Genomic DNA, 25,205 nt, shown 5'->3' with positions numbered 1-25,205 from the left:
ACGTGTAATTTTGCGAAAGACGTTAGCCAGGTGATGATACTCGCGCTATTTCTCTGAAAAGTAGAGATGATATTCGACTCGAACTAGACGGTAGAATTGGCTGAAATTAGGTTCGATTATGCTTTGGGACAAGCCTCGACTCCTGAACCTGGTTAAAAGTGGAGCACTTGTCTAAGATAGAAATATCGGCGTCTTTAATCCGAGAGCTATACGTGTAATTTTGCGAAAGACGTTGGCCAGGTGATGATACTCGTGCAATTTCTCTGAAAAGTAGAGATGAAATTCGACTCGAACTAGACGGTAGAATTGGCTAAAACTCGGTTCGATCATGCTTTGGGACAAGCCTCGACTCCTGAACGTGATTAAAAGTGGAGCACTTGTCTAAGATAGAAATATCGGCGTCTTTAATCCGAGAGCTATACGTGTAATTTTGCGAAAGACGTTGGCCAGGTGATGATACTCGTGCAATTTCTCTGAAAAGTAGAGATGAAATTCGACTCGAACAAGACGGTAGAATTGGCTAAAACTCGGTTCGATTATGCTTTGGGACAAGCCTCGACTCCTGAACGTGAATAAAAGTGGAGCACTTGTCTAAGATAGAAATATCGGCGTCTTTAATCCGAGAGCTATACGTGTAATTTTGCGAAAGACGTTGGCCAGGTGATGATACTCGTGCAATTTCTCTGAAAAGTAGAGATGAAATTCGACTCGAACTAGACGGTAGAATTGGCTAAAACTCGGTTCGATTATGCTTTTCGACAAGCCTCGACTCCTGAACGTGATTAAAAGTGTAGCACTTGTCTAAGATAGAAATATCGGCGTCTTTAATCCGAGAGCTATACGTGTAATTTTGCGAAAGACGTTGGCCACGTGATGATACTCGTGCAATTTCTCTGAAAAGTAGAGATGAAATTCGACTCGAACTAGACGGTAGAATTGGCTAAAACTCGGTTCGATTATGGTTTTGGACAAGCCTCGACTCGTGAACGTGATTAAAAGTGGAGCACTTGGCTAAGATAGAAATATCGGCGACTTTAATCCGAGAGCTATACGTGTAATTTTGCGAAAGACGTTGGCCAGGTGATGATACTCGCGCTATTTCTCTGAAAAGTAGAGATGAGATTCGACTCGAACTAGACGGTAGAATTGGCTGAAATTCGGTTCGATTATGCTTTGGGACAAGCCTCGACTCCTGAACGTGGTTAAAAGTGGAGCACTTGTCTAAGATAGAAATATCGGCGTCTTCAATCCGAGAGCTATACGTGTAATTTTGCGAAAGACGTTGGCCAGGTGATGATACTCGTGCAATTTCTCTGAAAAGTAGAGATGAAATTAGACTCGAACTAGACGGTAGAATTGGCTAAAACTCGGTTCGATTATGCTTTGGGACAAGCCTCGACTCCTGAACGTGATTAAAAGTGGAGCACTTGTCTAAGATAGAAATATCGGTGTCTTCAATCCGAGAGCTATACGTGTAATTTTGCGACAGACGTTGGCCAGGTGATGATACTCGTGCAATTTCTCTGAAAAGTAGAGATGAAATTCGACTCGAACTAGACGGTAGAATTGGCTAAAACTCGGTTCGATTATGCTTTTGGACAAGCCTCGACTCCTGAAAGTGATTAAAAGTGTAGCACTTGTCTAAGATAGAAATATCGGCGTCGTTAATCCGAGAGCTATACGTGTAATTTTGCAAAAGACGTTGGCCAGGTGATGATACTCGTGCAATTTCTCTGAAAAGTAGAGATGATATTCGACTCGAACTAGACGGTAGAATTGGCTAAAACTCGGTTCGATTATGCTTTGGGAAAAGCCTCGACTCGTGAACGTGATTAAAAGTGGAGCACTTGGCTAAGATAGAAATATCGGCGTCTTTAATCCGAGAGATATACGTGTAATTTTGCGAAAGACGTTGGCCAGGTGATGATACTCGCGCTATTTCTCTGAAAAGTAGAGATGAGATTCGACTCGAACTAGACGGTAGAATTGGCTGAAATTCGGTTCGATTATGCTTTGGGACAAGCCTCGACTCCTGAACGTGGTTAAAAGTGGAGCACTTGTCTAAGATAGAAATATCGGCGTCTTTAATCCGAGAGCTAGACGTGTAATTTTGCGAAAGACGTTGGCCAGGTGATGATACTCGTGCAATTTCTCTGAAAAGTAGAGATGAAATTAGACTCGAACTAGACGGTAGAAATGGCTAAAACTCGGTTCGATTATGCTTTGGGACAAGCCTCGACTCCTGAACGTGATTAAAAGTGGAGCACTTGTCTAAGATAGAAATATCGGCGTCTTTAATCCGAGAGCTATACGTGTAATTTTGCGAAAGACGTTGGCCAGGTGATGATACTCGTGCAATTTCTCTGAAAAGTAGAGATGAAATTAGACTCGAACTAGACGGTAGAATTGGCTAAAACTCGGTTCGATTATGCTTTGGGACAAGCCTCGACTCCTGAACGTGATTAAAAGTGGAGCACTTGTCTAAGATAGAAATATCGGCGTCTTTAATCCGAGAGCTATACGTGTAATTTTGCGAAAGACGTTGGCCAGGTGATGATACTCGTGCAATTTCTCTGAAAAGTAGAGATGAAATTCGACTCGAGCTAGACGGTAGAATTGGCTAAAACTCGGTTCGATTATGCTTTGTGACAAGCCTCGACTCCTGAACGTGATTAAAAGTGTAGCACTTGTCTAAGATAGAAATATCGGCGTCTTTAATCCGAGAGCTATACGTGTAATTTTGCGAAAAACGTTGGCCAGGTGATGATACTCGTGCAATTTCTCTGAAAAGTAGAGATGAGATTCGACTGGAACTAGACGGTAGAATTGGCTGAAATTCGGTTCGATTATGCTTTGGGACAAGCCTCGAATCCTGAACGTGGTTAAAAGTGGAGCACTTGTCTAAGATAGAAATGTCGGCGTCTTCAATCCGAGAGCTATACGTGTAATTTTGCGAAAGACGTTAGCCAGGTGATGATACTCGCGCTATTTCTCTGCAAAGTAGAGATGATATTCGACTCGAACTAGACGGTAGAATTGGCTTAAATTAGGTTCGATTATGCTTTGGGACAAGCCTCGACTCCTGAACGTGGTTAAAAGTGGAGCAGTTGTCTAAGATAGAAATATCGGCGTCTTTAATCCGAGAGCTATACGTGTAATTTTGCGAAAGACGTTGGCCAGGTGATGATACTCGTGCAATTTCTCTGAAAAGTAGAGATGATATTCGACTCGAACTAGACGGTAGAATTGGCTTAAATTAGGTTCGATTATGCTTTGGGACAAGCCTCGACTCCTGAACGTGATTAAAAGTGGAGCACTTGTCTAAGATAGAAATATCGGCGTCTTTAATCCGAGAGCTATACGTGTAATTTTGCGAAAGACGTTGGCCAGGTGATGAGAATCGTGCAATTTCTCTGAAAAGTAGAGATGAAATTCGACTCGAACTAGACGGTAGAATTGGCTAAAACTCGGTTCGATTATGCTTTGGGACAAGCCTCGACTCCTGAACGTGATTAAAAGTGGAGCACTTGTCTAAGATAGAAATATCGGCGTCTTTAATCCGAGAGCTATACGTGTAATTTTGCGAAAGACGTTGGCCAGGTGATGATACTCGTGCAATTTCTCTGAAAAGTAGAGATGAAATTCAACTCGAACTAGACGGTAGAATTGGCTAAAACTCGGTTCGATTATGCTTTGGGACAAGCCTCGACTCGTGAACGTGATTAAAAGTGGAGCACTTGTCTAAGATAGAAATGTCGGCGTCTTTAATCCGAGAGCTATACGTGTAATTTTGCGAAAGACGTTAGCCAGGTGATGATACTCGCGCTATTTCTCTGAAAAGTAGAGATGATATTCGACTCGAACTAGACGGTAGAATTGGCTGAAATTAGGTTCGATTATGCTTTGGGACAAGCCTCGACTCCTGAACCTGGTTAAAAGTGGAGCACTTGTCTAAGATAGAAATATCGGCGTCTTTAATCCGAGAGCTATACGTGTAATTTTGCGAAAGACGTTGGCCAGGTGATGATACTCGTGCAATTTCTCTGAAAAGTAGAGATGAAATTCGACTCGAACTAGACGGTAGAATTGGCTAAAACTCGGTTCGATCATGCTTTGGGACAAGCCTCGACTCCTGAACGTGATTAAAAGTGGAGCACTTGTCTAAGATAGAAATATCGGCGTCTTTAATCCGAGAGCTATACGTGTAATTTTGCGAAAGACGTTGGCCAGGTGATGATACTCGTGCAATTTCTCTGAAAAGTAGAGATGAAATTCGACTCGAACAAGACGGTAGAATTGGCTAAAACTCGGTTCGATTATGCTTTGGGACAAGCCTCGACTCCTGAACGTGAATAAAAGTGGAGCACTTGTCTAAGATAGAAATATCGGCGTCTTTAATCCGAGAGCTATACGTGTAATTTTGCGAAAGACGTTGGCCAGGTGATGATACTCGTGCAATTTCTCTGAAAAGTAGAGATGAAATTCGACTCGAACTAGACGGTAGAATTGGCTAAAACTCGGTTCGATTATGCTTTTCGACAAGCCTCGACTCCTGAACGTGATTAAAAGTGTAGCACTTGTCTAAGATAGAAATATCGGCGTCTTTAATCCGAGAGCTATACGTGTAATTTTGCGAAAGACGTTGGCCACGTGATGATACTCGTGCAATTTCTCTGAAAAGTAGAGATGAAATTCGACTCGAACTAGACGGTAGAATTGGCTAAAACTCGGTTCGATTATGGTTTTGGACAAGCCTCGACTCGTGAACGTGATTAAAAGTGGAGCACTTGGCTAAGATAGAAATATCGGCGACTTTAATCCGAGAGCTATACGTGTAATTTTGCGAAAGACGTTGGCCAGGTGATGATACTCGCGCTATTTCTCTGAAAAGTAGAGATGAGATTCGACTCGAACTAGACGGTAGAATTGGCTGAAATTCGGTTCGATTATGCTTTGGGACAAGCCTCGACTCCTGAACGTGGTTAAAAGTGGAGCACTTGTCTAAGATAGAAATATCGGCGTCTTCAATCCGAGAGCTATACGTGTAATTTTGCGAAAGACGTTGGCCAGGTGATGATACTCGTGCAATTTCTCTGAAAAGTAGAGATGAAATTAGACTCGAACTAGACGGTAGAATTGGCTAAAACTCGGTTCGATTATGCTTTGGGACAAGCCTCGACTCCTGAACGTGATTAAAAGTGGAGCACTTGTCTAAGATAGAAATATCGGTGTCTTCAATCCGAGAGCTATACGTGTAATTTTGCGACAGACGTTGGCCAGGTGATGATACTCGTGCAATTTCTCTGAAAAGTAGAGATGAAATTCGACTCGAACTAGACGGTAGAATTGGCTTAAACTCGGTTCGATTATGCTTTGGGACAAGCCTCGACTCCTGAACGTGATTAAAAGTGGAGCACTTGTCTAAGATAGAAATATCGGCGTCTTTAATCCGAGAGCTATACGTGTAATTTTGCGAAAGACGTTGGCCAGGTGATGATACTCGTGCAATTTCTCTGAAAAGTAGAGATGAAATTCGACTCGAACTAGACGGTAGAATTGGCTAAAACTCGGTTCGATTATGCTTTGGGACAAGCCTCGACTCGTGAACGTGGTTAAAAGTGGAGCACTTGGCTAAGATAGAAATATCGGCGACTTTAATCCGAGAGCTATACGTGTAATTTTGCAAAAGACGTTGGCCAGGTGATGATACTCGCGCTATTTCTCTGAAAAGTAGAGATGAGATTCGACTCGAACTAGACGGTAGAATTGGCTGAAATTCGGTTCGATTATGCTTTGGGACAAGCCTCGAATCCTGAACGTGGTTAAAAGTGGAGCACTTGTCTAAGATAGAAATGTCGGCGTCTTTAATCCGAGAGCTATACGTGTAATTTTGCGAAAGACGTTAGCCAGGTGATGATACTCGCGCTATTTCTCTGAAAAGTAGAGATGATATTCGACTCGAACTAGACGGTAGAATTGGCTAAAACTCGGTTCGATTATGCTTTGGGACAAGCCTCGACTCCTGAACGTGGTTAAAAGTGGAGCACTTGTCTAAGATAGAAATATCGGCGTCTTTAATCCGAGAGCTATACGTGTAATTTTGCGAAAGACGTTGGCCAGGTGATGATACTCGTGCAATTTCTCTGAAAAGTAGAGATGAAATTCGACTCGAACTAGACGGTAGAATTGGCTAAAACTCGGTTCGATTATGCTTTGGGACAAGCTTCGACTCCTGAACGTGATTAAAAGTGGAGCACTTGTCTAAGATAGAAATATCGGCGTCTTTAATCCGAAAGCTATACGTGTAATTTTGCGAAAGACGTTGGCCAGGTGATGATACTCGTGCAATTTCTCTGAAAAGTAGAGATGAAATTCGACTCGAACTAGACGGTAGAATTGGCTAAAACTCGGTTCGATTATGCTTTGGGACAAGCCTCGACTCGTGAACGTGATTAAAAGTGGAGCACTTGGCTAAGATAGAAATATCGGCGTCTTTAATCCGAGAGCTATACGTGTAATTTTGCGAAAGACGTTGGCCAGGTGATGATACTCGCGCTATTTCTCTGAAAAGTGGAGATGAGATTCGACTCGAACTAGACGGTAGAATTGGCTGAAATTCGGTTCGATTATGCTTTGGGACAAGCCTCGACTCCTGAACGTGGTTAAAAGTGGAGCACTTGTCTAAGATAGAAATATCGGCGTCTTCAATCCGAGAGCTATACGTGTAATTTTGCGAAAGACGTTGGCCAGGTGATGAAACTCGTGCAATTTCTCTGAAAAGTAGAGATGAAATTAGACTCGAACTAGACGGTAGAATTGGCTAAAACTCGGTTCGATTATGCTTTGGGACAAGCCTCGACTCCTGAACGTGATTGAAAGTGGAGCACTTGTCTAAGATAGAAATATCGGCGTCTTCAATCCGAGAGCTATACGTGTAATTTTGCGACAGACGTTGGCCAGGTGATGATACTCGTGCAATTTCTCTGAAAAGTAGAGATGAGATTCGACTCGAGCTAGACGGTAGAATTGGCTAAAACTCGGTTCGATTATGCTTTGTGACAAGCCTCGACTCCTGAACGTGATTAAAAGTGGAGCACTTGTCTAAGATAGAAATATCGGCGTCTTTAATCCGAGAGCTATACGTGTAATTTTGCGAAAGACGTTGGCCAGGTGATGATACTCGTGCAATTTCTCTGAAAAGTAGAGATGAAATTCGACTCGAACTAGACGGTAGAATTGGCTAAAACTCGGTTCGATTATGCTTTGAGACAAGCCTCGATTCCTGAACTTGGTTAAAAGTGGAGCACTTGTCTAAAAAAGAAATATCGGCGTCTTTAATCCGAGAGCTATACGTGTAATTTTGCGAAAGACGTTGGCCAGGTGATGATACTCGTGCAATTTCTCTGAAAAGTAGAGATGAAATTCGACTCGAACTAGACGGTAGAATTGGCTAAAACTCGGTTCGAATATGCTTTGGGTTAAGCCTCGACTCTTGAACGTGATTAAAAGTGGAGCACTTGTCTAAGATAGAAATATCGGCGTCATTAATCCGAGAGCTATACGTGTAATTTTGCGAAAGACGTTGGCCAGGTGATGATACTCGTGCAATTTCTCTGAAAAGTAGAGATGAAATTCGACTCGAACTAGACGGTAGAATTGGCTTAAACTCGGTTCGATTATGCTTTGGGACAAGCCTCGACTCCTGAACGTGATTAAAAGTGGAGCACTTGTCTAAGATAGAAATATCGGCGTCTTTAATCCGAGAGCTATACGTGTAATTTTGCGAAAGACGTTGGCCAGGTGATGATACTCGTGCAATTTCTCTGAAAAGTAGAGATGAAATTCGACTCGAACTAGACGGTAGAATTGGCTAAAACTCGGTTCGATTATGCTTTGGGACAAGCCTCGACTCGTGAACGTGGTTAAAAGTGGAGCACTTGGCTAAGATAGAAATATCGGCGACTTTAATCCGAGAGCTATACGTGTAATTTTGCAAAAGACGTTGGCCAGGTGATGATACTCGCGCTATTTCTCTGAAAAGTAGAGATGAGATTCGACTCGAACTAGACGGTAGAATTGGCTGAAATTCGGTTCGATTATGCTTTGGGACAAGCCTCGAATCCTGAACGTGGTTAAAAGTGGAGCACTTGTCTAAGATAGAAATGTCGGCGTCTTTAATCCGAGAGCTATACGTGTAATTTTGCGAAAGACGTTAGCCAGGTGATGATACTCGCGCTATTTCTCTGAAAAGTAGAGATGATATTCGACTCGAACTAGACGGTAGAATTGGCTAAAACTCGGTTCGATTATGCTTTGGGACAAGCCTCGACTCCTGAACGTGGTTAAAAGTGGAGCACTTGTCTAAGATAGAAATATCGGCGTCTTTAATCCGAGAGCTATACGTGTAATTTTGCGAAAGACGTTGGCCAGGTGATGATACTCGTGCAATTTCTCTGAAAAGTAGAGATGAAATTCGACTCGAACTAGACGGTAGAATTGGCTAAAACTCGGTTCGATTATGCTTTGGGACAAGCTTCGACTCCTGAACGTGATTAAAAGTGGAGCACTTGTCTAAGATAGAAATATCGGCGTCTTTAATCCGAAAGCTATACGTGTAATTTTGCGAAAGACGTTGGCCAGGTGATGATACTCGTGCAATTTCTCTGAAAAGTAGAGATGAAATTCGACTCGAACTAGACGGTAGAATTGGCTAAAACTCGGTTCGATTATGCTTTGGGACAAGCCTCGACTCGTGAACGTGATTAAAAGTGGAGCACTTGGCTAAGATAGAAATATCGGCGTCTTTAATCCGAGAGCTATACGTGTAATTTTGCGAAAGACGTTGGCCAGGTGATGATACTCGCGCTATTTCTCTGAAAAGTGGAGATGAGATTCGACTCGAACTAGACGGTAGAATTGGCTGAAATTCGGTTCGATTATGCTTTGGGACAAGCCTCGACTCCTGAACGTGGTTAAAAGTGGAGCACTTGTCTAAGATAGAAATATCGGCGTCTTCAATCCGAGAGCTATACGTGTAATTTTGCGAAAGACGTTGGCCAGGTGATGAAACTCGTGCAATTTCTCTGAAAAGTAGAGATGAAATTAGACTCGAACTAGACGGTAGAATTGGCTAAAACTCGGTTCGATTATGCTTTGGGACAAGCCTCGACTCCTGAACGTGATTGAAAGTGGAGCACTTGTCTAAGATAGAAATATCGGCGTCTTCAATCCGAGAGCTATACGTGTAATTTTGCGACAGACGTTGGCCAGGTGATGATACTCGTGCAATTTCTCTGAAAAGTAGAGATGAGATTCGACTCGAGCTAGACGGTAGAATTGGCTAAAACTCGGTTCGATTATGCTTTGTGACAAGCCTCGACTCCTGAACGTGATTAAAAGTGGAGCACTTGTCTAAGATAGAAATATCGGCGTCTTTAATCCGAGAGCTATACGTGTAATTTTGCGAAAGACGTTGGCCAGGTGATGATACTCGTGCAATTTCTCTGAAAAGTAGAGATGAAATTCGACTCGAACTAGACGGTAGAATTGGCTAAAACTCGGTTCGATTATGCTTTGAGACAAGCCTCGATTCCTGAACTTGGTTAAAAGTGGAGCACTTGTCTAAAAAAGAAATATCGGCGTCTTTAATCCGAGAGCTATACGTGTAATTTTGCGAAAGACGTTGGCCAGGTGATGATACTCGTGCAATTTCTCTGAAAAGTAGAGATGAAATTCGACTCGAACTAGACGGTAGAATTGGCTAAAACTCGGTTCGAATATGCTTTGGGTTAAGCCTCGACTCTTGAACGTGATTAAAAGTGGAGCACTTGTCTAAGATAGAAATATCGGCGTCATTAATCCGAGAGCTATACGTGTAATTTTGCGAAAGACGTTGGCCAGGTGATGATACTCGTGCAATTTCTCTGAAAAGTAGAGATGAAATTCGACTCGAACTAGACAGTAGAATTGGCTAAAACTCGGTTCGAATATGCTTTGGGTTAAGCCTCGACTCCTGAACGTGATTAAAAGTGGAGCACTTGTCTAAGATAGAAATATCGGCGTCTTCAATCCGAGAGCTATACGTGTAATTTTGCGAAAGACGTTGGCCAGGTGATGATACTCGTGCAATTTCTCTGAAAAGTAGAGATGATATTAGACTCGAACTAGACGGTAGAATTGGCTAAAACTCGGTTCGATTATGCTTTGGGACAAGCTTCGACTCCTGAACGTGATTAAAAGTGGAGCACTTGTCTAAGATAGAAATATCGGCGTCTTCAATCCGAGAGCTATACGTGTAATTTTGCGACAGACGTTGGCCAGGTGATGATACTCGTGCAATTTCTCTGAAAAGTAGAGATGAGATTCGACTCGAGCTAGACGGTATAATTGGCTAAAATTCGGTTCGATTATGCTTTGTGACAAGCCTCGACTCCTGAACGTGATTAAAAGTGGAGCACTTGTCTAAGATAGAAATATCGGCGTCTTTAATCCGAGAGCTATACGTGTAATTTTGCGAAAGACGTTGGCCAGGTGATGATACTCGTGCAATTTCTCTGAAAAGTAGAGATGAAATTCGACTCGAACTAGACGGTAGAATTGGCTAAAACTCGGTTCGATTATGCTTTGGGACAAGCCTCGACTCCTGAACGTGGTTAAAAGTGGAGCACTTGTCTAAAAAAGAAATATCGGCGTCTTTAATCCGAGAGCTATACGTGTAATTTTGCGAAAGACGTTGGCCAGGTGATGATACTCGTGCAATTTCTCTGAAAAGTAGAGATGAAATTCGACTCGAACTAGACGGTAGAATTGGCTAAAACTCGGTTCGAATATGCTTTGGGTTAAGCCTCGACTCCTGAACGTGATTAAAAGTGGAGCACTTGTCTAAGATAGAAATATCGGCGTCTTTAATCCGAGAGCTATACGTGTAATTTTGCGAAAGACGTTGGCCAGGTGATGATACTCGTGCAATTTCTCTGAAAAGTAGAGATGAAATTCGACTCGAACTAGACGGTAGAATTGGCTAAAACTCGGTTCGAATATGCTTTGGGTTAAGCCTCGACTCCTGAACGTGATTAAAAGTGGAGCACTTGTATAAGATAGAAATATCGGCGTCTTTAATCCGAGAGCTATACGTGTAATTTTGCGAAAGACGTTGGCCAGGTGATGATACTCGTGCAATTTCTCTGAAAAGTAGGGATGAAATTTGACTCGAACTAGACGGTAGAATTGGCTAAAACTCGGTTCGATTATGCTTTGGGACAAGCCTCGACTTCTGAACGTGATAAAAAGTGGAGCACTTGTCTAAGATAGAAATATCGGCGTCTTTATTCCGAGAGCTATACGTGTAATTTTGCGAAAGACGTTGGCCAGGTGATGATACTCGTGCAATTTCTCTGAAAAGTAGAGATGAAATTCGACTCGAACTAGACGGTAGAATTGGCTAAAACTCGGTTCGATTATGCTTTGGGACAAGCCTCGACTCCTGAACGTGGTTAAAAGTGGAGCACTTGTCTAAAAAAGAAATATCGGCGTCTTTAATCCGAGAGCTATACGTGTAATTTTGCGAAAGACGTTGGCCGGGTGATGATACTCGTGCAATTTCTCTGAAAAGTAGAGATGAAATTGGACTCGAACTAGACGGTAGAATTGGCTAAAACTCGGTTCGATTATGCTTTAGGACAAGCTTCGACTCCTGAACGTGGTTAAAAGTGGAGCACTTGTCTAAGATAGAAATATCGGCGTCTTTAATCCGAGAGCTATACGTATAATTTTGCGAAAGACGTTAGCCAGGTGATGATACTCGCGCTATTTCTCTGAAAAGTAGAGATGATATTCGACTCGAACTAGACGGTAGAATTGGCTGAAATTAGGTTCGATTATGCTTTGGGACAAGCCTCGACTCCTGAACGTGGTTAAAAGTGGAGCACTTGTCTAAGATAGAAATATCGGCGTCTTTAATCCGAGAGCTATTCGTGTAATTTTGCGAAAGACGTTGGCCAGGTGATGATACTCGTGCAATTTCTCTGAAAAGTAGAGATGAAATTAGACTCGAACTAGACGGTAGAATTGGCTAAAACTCGGTTCGATTATGCTTTGGGACAAGCCTCGACTCCTGAACGTGGTTAAAAGTGGAGCACTTGTCTAAGATAGAAATATCGGCGTCTTTAATCCGAGAGCTATACGTGTAATTTTGCGAAAGACGTTGGCCAGGTGATGATACTGGTGCAATTTCTCTGAAAATTAGAGATGAAATTAGACTCGAACTAGACGGTAGAATTGGCTAAAACTCGGTTCGATTATGCTTTGGGACAAGCCTCGACTCCTGAACGTGATTAAAAGTGGAGCACTTGTCTAAGATAGAAATATCGGCGTCTTTAATCCGAGAGCTATACGTGTAATTTTGCGACAGACGTTGGCCAGGTGATGATACTCGTGCAATTTCTCTGAAAAGTAGAGATGAAATTCGACTCGAGCTAGACGGTAGAATTGGCTAAAACTCGGTTCGATTATGCTTTGTGACAAGCCTCGACTCCTGAACGTGATTAAAAGTGTAGCACTTGTCTAAGATAGAAATATCGGCGTCTTTAATCCGAGAGCTATACGTGTAATTTTGCGAAAAACGTTGGCCAGGTGATGATACTCGTGCAATTTCTCTGAAAAGTAGAGATGAGATTCGACTGGAACTAGACGGTAGAATTGGCTGAAATTCGGTTCGATTATGCTTTGGGACAAGCCTCGAATCCTGAACGTGGTTAAAAGTGGAGCACTTGTCTAAGATAGAAATGTCGGCGTCTTCAATCCGAGAGCTATACGTGTAATTTTGCGAAAGACGTTAGCCAGGTGATGATACTCGCGCTATTTCTCTGCAAAGTAGAGATGATATTCGACTCGAACTAGACGGTAGAATTGGCTTAAATTAGGTTCGATTATGCTTTGGGACAAGCCTCGACTCCTGAACGTGGTTAAAAGTGGAGCAGTTGTCTAAGATAGAAATATCGGCGTCTTTAATCCGAGAGCTATACGTGTAATTTTGCGAAAGACGTTGGCCAGGTGATGATACTCGTGCAATTTCTCTGAAAAGTAGAGATGATATTCCACTCGAACTAGACGGTAGAATTGGCTTAAATTAGGTTCGATTATGCTTTGGGACAAGCCTCGACTCCTGAACGTGATTAAAAGTGGAGCACTTGTCTAAGATAGAAATATAGGCGTCTTTAATCCGAGAGCTATACGTGTAATTTTGCGAAAGACGTTGGCCAGGTGATGAGAATCGTGCAATTTCTCTGAAAAGTAGAGATGAAATTCGACTCGAACTAGACGGTAGAATTGGCTAAAACTCGGTTCGATCATGCTTTGGGACAAGCCTCGACTCCTGAACGTGATTAAAAGTGGAGCACTTGTCTAAGATAGAAATATCGGCGTCTTTAATCCGAGAGCTATACGTGTAATTTTGCGAAAGACGTTGGCCAGGTGATGATACTCGTGCAATTTCTCTGAAAAGTAGAGATGAAATTCGACTCGAACTAGACGGTAGAATTGGCTAAAACTCGGTTCGATTATGCTTTGGGACAAGCCTCGACTCGTGAACGTGATTAAAAGTGGAGCACTTGTCTAAGATAGAAATGTCGGCGTCTTTAATCCGAGAGCTATACGTGTAATTTTGCGAAAGACGTTAGCCAGGTGATGATACTCGCGCTATTTCTCTGAAAAGTAGAGATGATATTCGACTCGAACTAGACGGTAGAATTGGCTGAAATTAGGTTCAATTATGCTTTGGGACAAGCCTCGACTCCTGAACGTGGTTAAAAGTGGAGCACTTGTCTAAGATAGAAATATCGGCGTCTTTAATCCGAGAGCTATACGTGTAATTTTGCGAAAGACGTTGGCCAGGTGATGATACTCGTGCAATTTCTCTGAAAAGTAGAGATGAAATTCGACTCGAACTAGACGGTAGAATTGGCTAAAACTCGGTTCGATCATGCTTTGGGACAAGCCTCGACTCCTGAACGTGATTAAAAGTGGAGCACTTGTCTAAGATAGAAATATCGGCGTCTTTAATCCGAGAGCTATACGTGTAATTTTGCGAAAGACGTTGGCCAGGTGATGATACTCGTGCAATTTCTCTGAAAAGTAGAGATGAAATTCGACTCGAACAAGACGGTAGAATTGGCTAAAACTCGGTTCGATTATGCTTTGGGACAAGCCTCGACTCCTGAACGTGATTAAAAGTGGAGCACTTGTCTAAGATAGAAATATCGGCGTCTTTAATCCGAGAGCTATACGTGTAATTTTGCGAAAGACGTTGGCCAGGTGATGATACTCGTGCAATTTCTCTGAAAAGTAGAGATGAAATTCGACTCGAACTAGACGGTAGAATTGGCTAAAACTCGGTTCGATTATGCTTTGGGACAAGCCTCGACTCCTGAACGTGGTTAAAAGTGGAGCACTTGTCTAAAAAAGAAATATCGGCGTCTTTAATCCGAGAGCTATACGTGTAATTTTGCGAAAGACGTTGGCCGGGTGATGATACTCGTGCAATTTCTCTGAAAAGTAGAGATGAAATTGGACTCGAACTAGACGGTAGAATTGGCTAAAACTCGGTTCGATTATGCTTTAGGACAAGCTTCGACTCCTGAACGTGGTTAAAAGTGGAGCACTTGTCTAAGATAGAAATATCGGCGTCTTTAATCCGAGAGCTATACGTATAATTTTGCGAAAGACGTTAGCCAGGTGATGATACTCGCGCTATTTCTCTGAAAAGTAGAGATGATATTCGACTCGAACTAGACGGTAGAATTGGCTGAAATTAGGTTCGATTATGCTTTGGGACAAGCCTCGACTCCTGAACGTGGTTAAAAGTGGAGCACTTGTCTAAGATAGAAATATCGGCGTCTTTAATCCGAGAGCTATTCGTGTAATTTTGCGAAAGACGTTGGCCAGGTGATGATACTCGTGCAATTTCTCTGAAAAGTAGAGATGAAATTAGACTCGAACTAGACGGTAGAATTGGCTAAAACTCGGTTCGATTATGCTTTGGGACAAGCCTCGACTCCTGAACGTGGTTAAAAGTGGAGCACTTGTCTAAGATAGAAATATCGGCGTCTTTAATCCGAGAGCTATACGTGTAATTTTGCGAAAGACGTTGGCCAGGTGATGATACTGGTGCAATTTCTCTGAAAATTAGAGATGAAATTAGACTCGAACTAGACGGTAGAATTGGCTAAAACTCGGTTCGATTATGCTTTGGGACAAGCCTCGACTCCTGAACGTGATTAAAAGTGGAGCACTTGTCTAAGATAGAAATATCGGCGTCTTTAATCCGAGAGCTATACGTGTAATTTTGCGACAGACGTTGGCCAGGTGATGATACTCGTGCAATTTCTCTGAAAAGTAGAGATGAAATTCGACTCGAGCTAGACGGTAGAATTGGCTGAAACTCGGTTCGATTATGCTTTGTGACAAGCCTCGACTCCTGAACGTGATTAAAAGTGTAGCACTTGTCTAAGATAGAAATATCGGCGTCTTTAATCCGAGAGCTATACGTGTAATTTTGCGAAAAACGTTTGCCAGGTGATGATACTCGTGCAATTTCTCTGAAAAGTAGAGATGAGATTCGACTGGAACTAGACGGTAGAATTGGCTGAAATTCGGTTCGATTATGCTTTGGGACAAGCCTCGAATCCTGAACGTGGTTAAAAGTGGTGCACTTGTCTAAGATAGAAATGTCGGCGTCTTCAATCCGAGAGCTATACGTGTAATTTTGCGAAAGACGTTAGCCAGGTGATGATACTCGCGCTATTTCTCTGCAAAGTAGAGATGATATTCGACTCGAACTAGACGGTAGAATTGGCTTAAATTAGGTTCGATTATGCTTTGGGACAAGCCTCGACTCCTGAACGTGGTTAAAAGTGGAGCAGTTGTCTAAGATAGAAATATCGGCGTCTTTAATCCGAGAGCTATACGTGTAATTTTGCGAAAGACGTTGGCCAGGTGATGATACTCGTGCAATTTCTCTGAAAAGTAGAGATGATATTCCACTCGAACTAGACGGTAGAATTGGCTTAAATTAGGTTCGATTATGCTTTGGGACAAGCCTCGACTCCTGAACGTGATTAAAAGTGGAGCACTTGTCTAAGATAGAAATATCGGCGTCTTTAATCCGAGAGCTATACGTGTAATTTTGCGAAAGACGTTGGCCAGGTGATGAGAATCGTGCAATTTCTCTGAAAAGTAGAGATGAAATTCGACTCGAACTAGACGGTAGAATTGGCTAAAACTCGGTTCGATCATGCTTTGGGACAAGCCTCGACTCGTGAACGTGATTAAAAGTGGAGCACTTGTCTAAGATAGAAATATCGGCGTCTTTAATCCGAGAGCTATACGTGTAATTTTGCGAAAGACGTTGGCCAGGTGATGATACTCGTGCAATTTCTCTGAAAAGTAGAGATGAAATTCGACTCGAACTAGACGGTAGAATTGGCTAAAACTCGGTTCGATTATGCTTTGGGACAAGCCTCGACTCGTGAACGTGATTAAAAGTGGAGCACTTGTCTAAGATAGAAATGTCGGCGTCTTTAATCCGAGAGCTATACGTGTAATTTTGCGAAAGACGTTAGCCAGGTGATGATACTCGCGCTATTTCTCTGAAAAGTAGAGATGATATTCGACTCGAACTAGACGGTAGAATTGGCTGAAATTAGGTTCAATTATGCTTTGGGACAAGCCTCGACTCCTGAACGTGGTTAAAAGTGGAGCACTTGTCTAAGATAGAAATATCGGCGTCTTTAATCCGAGAGCTATACGTGTAATTTTGCGAAAGACGTTGGCCAGGTGATGATACTCGTGCAATTTCTCTGAAAAGTAGAGATGAAATTCGACTCGAACTAGACGGTAGAATTGGCTAAAACTCGGTTCGATCATGCTTTGGGACAAGCCTCGACTCCTGAACGTGATTAAAAGTGGAGCACTTGTCTAAGATAGAAATATCGGCGTCTTTAATCCGAGAGCTATACGTGTAATTTTGCGAAAGACGTTGGCCAGGTGATGATACTCGTGCAATTTCTCTGAAAAGTAGAGATGAAATTCGACTCGAACAAGACGGTAGAATTGGCTAAAACTCGGTTCGATTATGCTTTGGGACAAGCCTCGACTCCTGAACGTGATTAAAAGTGGAGCACTTGTCTAAGATAGAAATATCGGCGTCTTTAATCCGAGAGCTATACGTGTAATTTTGCGAAAGACGTTGGCCAGGTGATGATACTCGTGCAATTTCTCTGAAAAGTAGAGATGAAATTCGACTCGAACTAGACGGTAGAATTGGCTAAAACTCGGTTCGATTATGCTTTTCGACAAGCCTCGACTCCTGAACGTGATTAAAAGTGTAGCACTTGTCTAAGATAGAAATATCGGCGTCTTTAATCCGAGAGCTATACGTGTAATTTTGCGAAAGACGTTGGCCAGGTGATGATACTCGTGCAATTTCTCTGAAAAGTAGAGATGAAATTCGACTCGAACTAGACGGTAGAATTGGCTAAAACTCGGTTCGATTATGCTTTGGGACAAGCCTCGACTCCTGAACGTGATTAAAAGTGGAGCACTTGTCTAAGATAGAAATATCGGCGTCTTTAATCCGAGAGCTATACGTGTAATTTTGCGAAAGACGTTGGCCAGGTGATGATACTCGCGCTATTTCTCTGAAAAGTAGAGATGAGATTCGACTCGAACTAGACGGTAGAATTGGCTTAAATTAGGTTCGATTATGCTTTGGGACAAGCCTCGACTCCTGAACGTGGTTAAAAGTGGAGCACTTGTCTAAGATAGAAATATCGGCGTCTTTAATCCGAGAGCTATACGTGTAATTTTGCGAAAGACGTTGGCCAGGTGATGATACTCGTGCAATTTCTCTGAAAAGTAGAGATGAAATTCGACTCGAACTAGACGGTAGAATTGGCTAAAACTCGGTTCGATTATGCTTTGGGACAAGCCTCGACTCCTGAACGTGATTAAAAGTGGAGCACTTGTCTAAGATAGAAATATCGGCGTCTTTAATCCGAAAGCTATACGTGTAATTTTGCGAAAGACGCTGGCCAGGTGATGATACTTGTGCAATTTCTCTGAAAAGTAGAGATGAAATTCGACTCGAACTAGACGGTAGAATTGGCTAAAACTCGGTTCGATTATGCTTTGGGACAAGCCTCGACTCGTGAACGTGATTAAAAGTGGAGCACTTGGCTAAGATAGAAATATCGGCGACTTTAATCCGAGAGCTATACGTGTAATTTTGCGAAAGACGTAGGCCAGGTGATGATACTCGTGCAATTTCTCTGAAAAGTAGAGATGAAATTCGACTCGAACTAGACGGTAGAATTGGCTAAAACTCGGTTCGATCATGCTTTGGGACAAGCCTCGACTCCTGAACGTGATTAAAAGTGGAGCACTTGTCTAAGATAGAAATATCGGCGTCTTTAATCCGAGAGCTATACGTGTAATTTTGCGAAAGACGTTGGCCAGGTGATGATACTCGTGCAATTTCTCTGAAAAGTAGAGATGAAATTCGACTCGAACAAGACGGTAGAATTGGCTAAAACTCGGTTCGATTATGCTTTGGGACAAGCCTCGACTCCTGAACGTGATTAAAAGTGAAGCACTTGTCTAAGATAGAAATATCGGCGTCTTTAATCCGAGAGCTATACGTGTAATTTTGCGAAAGACGTTGGCCAGGTGATGATACTCGTGCAATTTCTCTGAAAAGTAGAGATGAAATTCGACTCGAACTAGACGGTAGAATTGGCTAAAACTCGGTTCGATTATGCTTTTCGACAAGCCTCGACTCCTGAACGTGATTAAAAGTGTAGCACTTGTCTAAGATAGAAATATCGGCGTCTTTAATCCGAGAGCTATACGTGTAATTTTTCGAAAGACGTTGGCCAGGTGATGATACTCGCGCTATTTCTCTGAAAAGTAGAGATGAGATTCGACTCGAACTAGACGGTAGAATTGGCTGAAATTCGGTTCGATTATGCTTTGGGACAAGCCTCGACTCCTGAACGTGATTAAAAGTGGAGCACTTGTCTAAGATAGAAATATCGGCGTCTTTAATCCGAGAGCTATACGTGTAATTTTGCGAAAGACGTTGGCCAGGTGATGATACTCGCGCTATTTCTTTGAAAAGTAGAGATGAGATTCGACTCGAACTAGACGGTAGAATTGGCTTAAATTAGGTTCGATTATGCTTTGGGACAAGCCTCGACTCCTGAACGTGATTAAAAGTGGAGCACTTGTCTAAGATAGAAATATCGGCGTCTTTAATCCGAGAGCTATACGTGTAATTTTGCGAAAGACGTTGGCCAGGTGATGATACTCGTGCAATTTCTCTGAAAAGTAGAGATGAAATTCGACTCGAACTAGACGGTAGAATTGGCTAAAACTCGGTTCGATTATGCTTTGGGACAAGCCTCGACTCCTGAACGTGATTAAAAGTGGAGCACTTGTCTAAGATAGAAATATCGGCGTCTTTAATCCGAAAGCTATACGTGTAATTTTGCGAAAGACGTTGGCCAGGTGATGATACTCGTGCAATTTCTCTGAAAAGTAGAGATGAAATTCGACTCGAACTAGACGGTAGAATTGGCTAAAACTCGGTTCGATTATGGTTTTGGACAAGCCTCGACTCGTGAACGTGATTAAAAGTGGAGCACTTGGCTAAGATAGAAATATCGGCGACTTTAATCCGAGAGCTATACGTGTAATTTTGCGAAAGACGTTGGCCAGGTGATGATACTCGCGCTATTTCTCTGAAAAGTAGAGATGAGATTCGACTCGAACTAGACGGTAGAATTGGCTGAAATTCGGTTCGATTATGCTTTGGGACAAGCCTCGACTCCTGAACGTGGTTAAAAGTGGAGCACTTGTCTAAGATAGAAATATCGGCGTCTTCAATCCGAGAGCTATACGTGTAATTTTGCGAAAGACGTTGGCCAGGTGATGATACTCGTGCAATTTCTCTGAAAAGTAGAGATGAAATTAGACTCGAACTAGACGGTAGAATTGGCTAAAACTCGGTTCGATTATGCTTTGGGACAAGCCTCGACTCCTGAACGTGATTAAAAGTGGAGCACTTGTCTAAGATAGAAATATCGGTGTCTTCAATCCGAGAGCTATACGTGTAATTTTGCGACAGACGTTGGCCAGGTGATGATACTCGTGCAATTTCTCTGAAAAGTAGAGATGAAATTCGACTCGAACTAGACGGTAGAATTGGCTTAAACTCGGTTCGATTATGCTTTGGGACAAGCCTCGACTCCTGAACGTGATTAAAAGTGGAGCACTTGTCTAAGATAGAAATATCGGCGTCTTTAATCCGAGAGCTATACGTGTAATTTTGCGAAAGACGTTGGCCAGGTGATGATACTCGTGCAATTTCTCTGAAAAGTAGAGATGAAATTCGACTCGAACTAGACGGTAGAATTGGCTAAAACTCGGTTCGATTATGCTTTGGGACAAGCCTCGACTCGTGAACGTGGTTAAAAGTGGAGCACTTGGCTAAGATAGAAATATCGGCGACTTTAATCCGAGAGCTATACGTGTAATTTTGCAAAAGACGTTGGCCAGGTGATGATACTCGCGCTATTTCTCTGAAAAGTAGAGATGAGATTCGACTCGAACTAGACGGTAGAATTGGCTGAAATTCGGTTCGATTATGCTTTGGGACAAGCCTCGAATCCTGAACGTGGTTAAAAGTGGAGCACTTGTCTAAGATAGAAATGTCGGCGTCTTTAATCCGAGAGCTATACGTGTTATTTTGCGAAAGACGTTAGCCAGGTGATGATACTCGCGCTATTTCTCTGAAAAGTAGAGATGATATTCGACTCGAACTAGACGGTAGAATTGGCTAAAACTCGGTTCGATTATGCTTTGAGACAAGCCTCGATTCCTGAACTTGGTTAAAAGTGGAGCACTTGTCTAAAAAAGAAATATCGGCGTCTTTAATCCGAGAGCTATACGTGTAATTTTGCGAAAGACGTTGGCCAGGTGATGATACTCGTGCAATTTCTCTGAAAAGTAGAGATGAAATTCGACTCGAACTAGACGGTAGAATTGGCTAAAACTCGGTTCGATTATGCTTTGGGACAAGCCTCAACTCCTGAACGTGATTAAAAGTGGAGCACTTGTCTAAGATAGAAATATCGGCGTCTTTAATCCGAGAGCTATACGTGTAATTTTGCGAAAGACGTTGGCCAGGTGATGATACTCGCGCTATTTCTCTGAAAAGTAGAGATGAGATTCGACTCGAACTAGACGGTAGAATTGGCTTAAATTAGGTTCGATTATGCTTTGGGACAAGCCTCGACTCCTGAACGTGGTTAAAAGTGGAGCACTTGTCTAAGATAGAAATATCGGCGTCTTTAATCCGAGAGCTATACGTGTAATTTTGCGAAAGACGTTGGCCAGGTGATGATACTCGTGCAATTTCTCTGAAAAGTAGAGATGAAATTCGACTCGAACTAGACGGTAGAATTGGCTAAAACTCGGTTCGATTATGCTTTGGGACAAGCCTCGACTCCTGAACGTGATTAAAAGTGGAGCACTTGTCTAAGATAGAAATATCGGCGTCTTTAATCCGAAAGCTATACGTGTAATTTTGCGAAAGACGCTGGCCAGGTGATGATACTTGTGCAATTTCTCTGAAAAGTAGAGATGAAATTCGACTCGAACTAGACGGTAGAATTGGCTAAAACTCGGTTCGATTATGCTTTGGGACAAGCCTCGACTCGTGAACGTGATTAAAAGTGGAGCACTTGGCTAAGATAGAAATATCGGCGACTTTAATCCGAGAGCTATACGTGTAATTTTGCGAAAGACGTTGGCCAGGTGATGATACTCGCGCTATTTCTCTGAAAAGTAGAGATGAGATTCGACTCGAACTAGACGGTAGAATTGGCTGAAATTCGGTTCGATTATGCTTTGGGACAAGCCTCGACTCCTGAACGTGGTTAAAAGTGGAGCACTTGTCTAAGATAGAAATATCGGCGTCTTCAATCCGAGAGCTATACGTGTAATTTTGCGAAAGACGTTGGCCAGGTGATGATACTCGTGCAATTTCTCTGAAAAGTAGAGATGAAATTCGACTCGAACTAGACGGTAGAATTGGATAAAACTCGGTTCGATTATGCTTTGGGACAAGCCTCGACTCCTGAACGTGATTAAAAGTGGAGCACTTGTCTAAGATAGAAATATCGGTGTCTTCAATCCGAGAGCTATACGTGTAATTTTGCGACAGACGTTGGCCAGGTGATGATACTCGTGCAATTTCTCTGAAAAGTAGAGATGAAATTCGACTCGAACTAGACGGTAGAATTGGCTTAAACTCGGTTCGATTATGCTTTGGGACAAGCCTCGACTCCTGAACGTGATTAAAAGTGGAGCACTTGTCTAAGATAGAAATATCGGCGTCTTTAATCCGAGAGCTATACGTGTAATTTTGCGAAAGACGTTGGCCAGGTGATGATACTCGTGCAATTTCTCTGAAAAGTAGAGATGAAATTCGACTCGAACTAGACGGTAGAATTGGCTAAAACTCGGTTCGATTATGCTTTGGGACAAGCCTCGACTCGTGAACGTGGTTAAAAGTGGAGCACTTGGCTAAGATAGAAATATCGGCGACTTTAATCCGAGAGCTATACGTGTAATTTTGCAAAAGACGTTGGCCAGGTGATGATACTCGCGCTATTTCTCTGAAAAGTAGAGATGAGATTCGACTCGAACTAGACGGTAGAATTGGCTGAAATTCGGTTCGATTATGCTTTGGGACAAGCCTCGAATCCTGAACGTGGTTAAAAGTGGAGCACTTGTCTAAGATAGAAATGTCGGCGTCTTTAATCCGAGAGCTATACGTGTAATTTTGCGAAAGACGTTAGCCAGGTGATGATACTCGCGCTATTTCTCTGAAAAGTAGAGATGATATTCGACTCGAACTAGACGGTAGAATTGGCTAAAACTCGGTTCGATTATGCTTTGTGACAAGCCTCGACTCCTGAACGTGATTAAAAGTGTAGCACTTGTCTAAGATAGAAATATCGGCGTCTTTAATCCGAGAGCTATACGTGTAATTTTGCGAAAAACGTTGGCCAGGTGATGATACTCGTGCAATTTCTCTGAAAAGTAGAGATGAGATTCGACTGGAACTAGACGGTAGAATTGGCTGAAATTCGGTTCGATTATGCTTTGGGACAAGCCTCGAATCCTGAACGTGGTTAAAAGTGGAGCACTTGTCTAAGATAGAAATGTCGGCGTCTTTGATCCGAGAGCTATACGTGTAATTTTGCGAAAGACGTTGGCCAGGTGATGATACTCGTGCAATTTCTCTGAAAAGTAGAGATGAAATTCGACTCGAACTAGACGGTAGAATTGGCTAAAACTCGGTTCGATTATGCTTTGGGACAAGCCTCGACTCCTGAACGTGATTAAAAGTGGAGCACTTGTCTAAGATAGAAATATCGGCGTCTTTAATCCGAAAGCTATACGTGTAATTTTGCGAAAGACGCTGGCCAGGTGATGATACTTGTGCAATTTCTCTGAAAAGTAGAGATGAAATTCGACTCGAACTAGACGGTAGAATTGGCTAAAACTCGGTTCGATTATGCTTTGGGACAAGCCTCGACTCGTGAACGTGATTAAAAGTGGAGCACTTGGCTAAGATAGAAATATCGGCGACTTTAATCCGAGAGCTATACGTGTAATTTTGCGAAAGACGTAGGCCAGGTGATGATACTCGTGCAATTTCTCTGAAAAGTAGAGATGAAATTCGACTCGAACTAGACGGTAGAATTGGCTAAAACTCGGTTCGATCATGCTTTGGGACAAGCCTCGACTCCTGAACGTGATTAAAAGTGGAGCACTTGTCTAAGATAGAAATATCGGCGTCTTTAATCCGAGAGCTATACGTGTAATTTTGCGAAAGACGTTGGCCAGGTGATGATACTCGTGCAATTTCTCTGAAAAGTAGAGATGAAATTCGACTCGAACAAGACGGTAGAATTGGCTAAAACTCGGTTCGATTATGCTTTGGGACAAGCCTCGACTCCTGAACGTGATTAAAAGTGAAGCACTTGTCTAAGATAGAAATATCGGCGTCTTTAATCCGAGAGCTATACGTGTAATTTTGCGAAAGACGTTGGCCAGGTGATGATACTCGTGCAATTTCTCTGAAAAGTAGAGATGAAATTCGACTCGAACTAGACGGTAGAATTGGCTAAAACTCGGTTCGATTATGCTTTTCGACAAGCCTCGACTCCTGAACGTGATTAAAAGTGTAGCACTTGTCTAAGATAGAAATATCGGCGTCTTTAATCCGAGAGCTATACGTGTAATTTTTCGAAAGACGTTGGCCAGGTGATGATACTCGCGCTATTTCTCTGAAAAGTAGAGATGAGATTCGACTCGAACTAGACGGTAGAATTGGCTGAAATTCGGTTCGATTATGCTTTGGGACAAGCCTCGACTCCTGAACGTGATTAAAAGTGGAGCACTTGTCTAAGATAGAAATATCGGCGTCTTTAATCCGAGAGCTATACGTGTAATTTTGCGAAAGACGTTGGCCAGGTGATGATACTCGCGCTATTTCTTTGAAAAGTAGAGATGAGATTCGACTCGAACTAGACGGTAGAATTGGCTTAAATTAGGTTCGATTATGCTTTGGGACAAGCCTCGACTCCTGAACGTGATTAAAAGTGGAGCACTTGTCTAAGATAGAAATATCGGCGTCTTTAATCCGAGAGCTATACGTGTAATTTTGCGAAAGACGTTGGCCAGGTGATGATACTCGTGCAATTTCTCTGAAAAGTAGAGATGAAATTCGACTCGAACTAGACGGTAGAATTGGCTAAAACTCGGTTCGATTATGCTTTGGGACAAGCCTCGACTCCTGAACGTGATTAAAAGTGGAGCACTTGTCTAAGATAGAAATATCGGCGTCTTTAATCCGAAAGCTATACGTGTAATTTTGCGAAAGACGTTGGCCAGGTGATGATACTCGTGCAATTTCTCTGAAAAGTAGAGATGAAATTCGACTCGAACTAGACGGTAGAATTGGCTAAAACTCGGTTCGATTATGGTTTTGGACAAGCCTCGACTCGTGAACGTGATTAAAAGTGGAGCACTTGGCTAAGATAGAAATATCGGCGACTTTAATCCGAGAGCTATACGTG

This window comes from Botryllus schlosseri, chromosome 1 (assembly GCF_051294905.1).
Source record: "Botryllus schlosseri isolate E-star chromosome 1, Bs_hap1, whole genome shotgun sequence".
NCBI classification, from domain to species: Eukaryota; Metazoa; Chordata; class Ascidiacea; order Stolidobranchia; family Styelidae; genus Botryllus; species Botryllus schlosseri.
The sequence above is the reverse complement of the archived record's forward strand: the minus strand, read 5'-3'. Positions refer to the sequence as shown.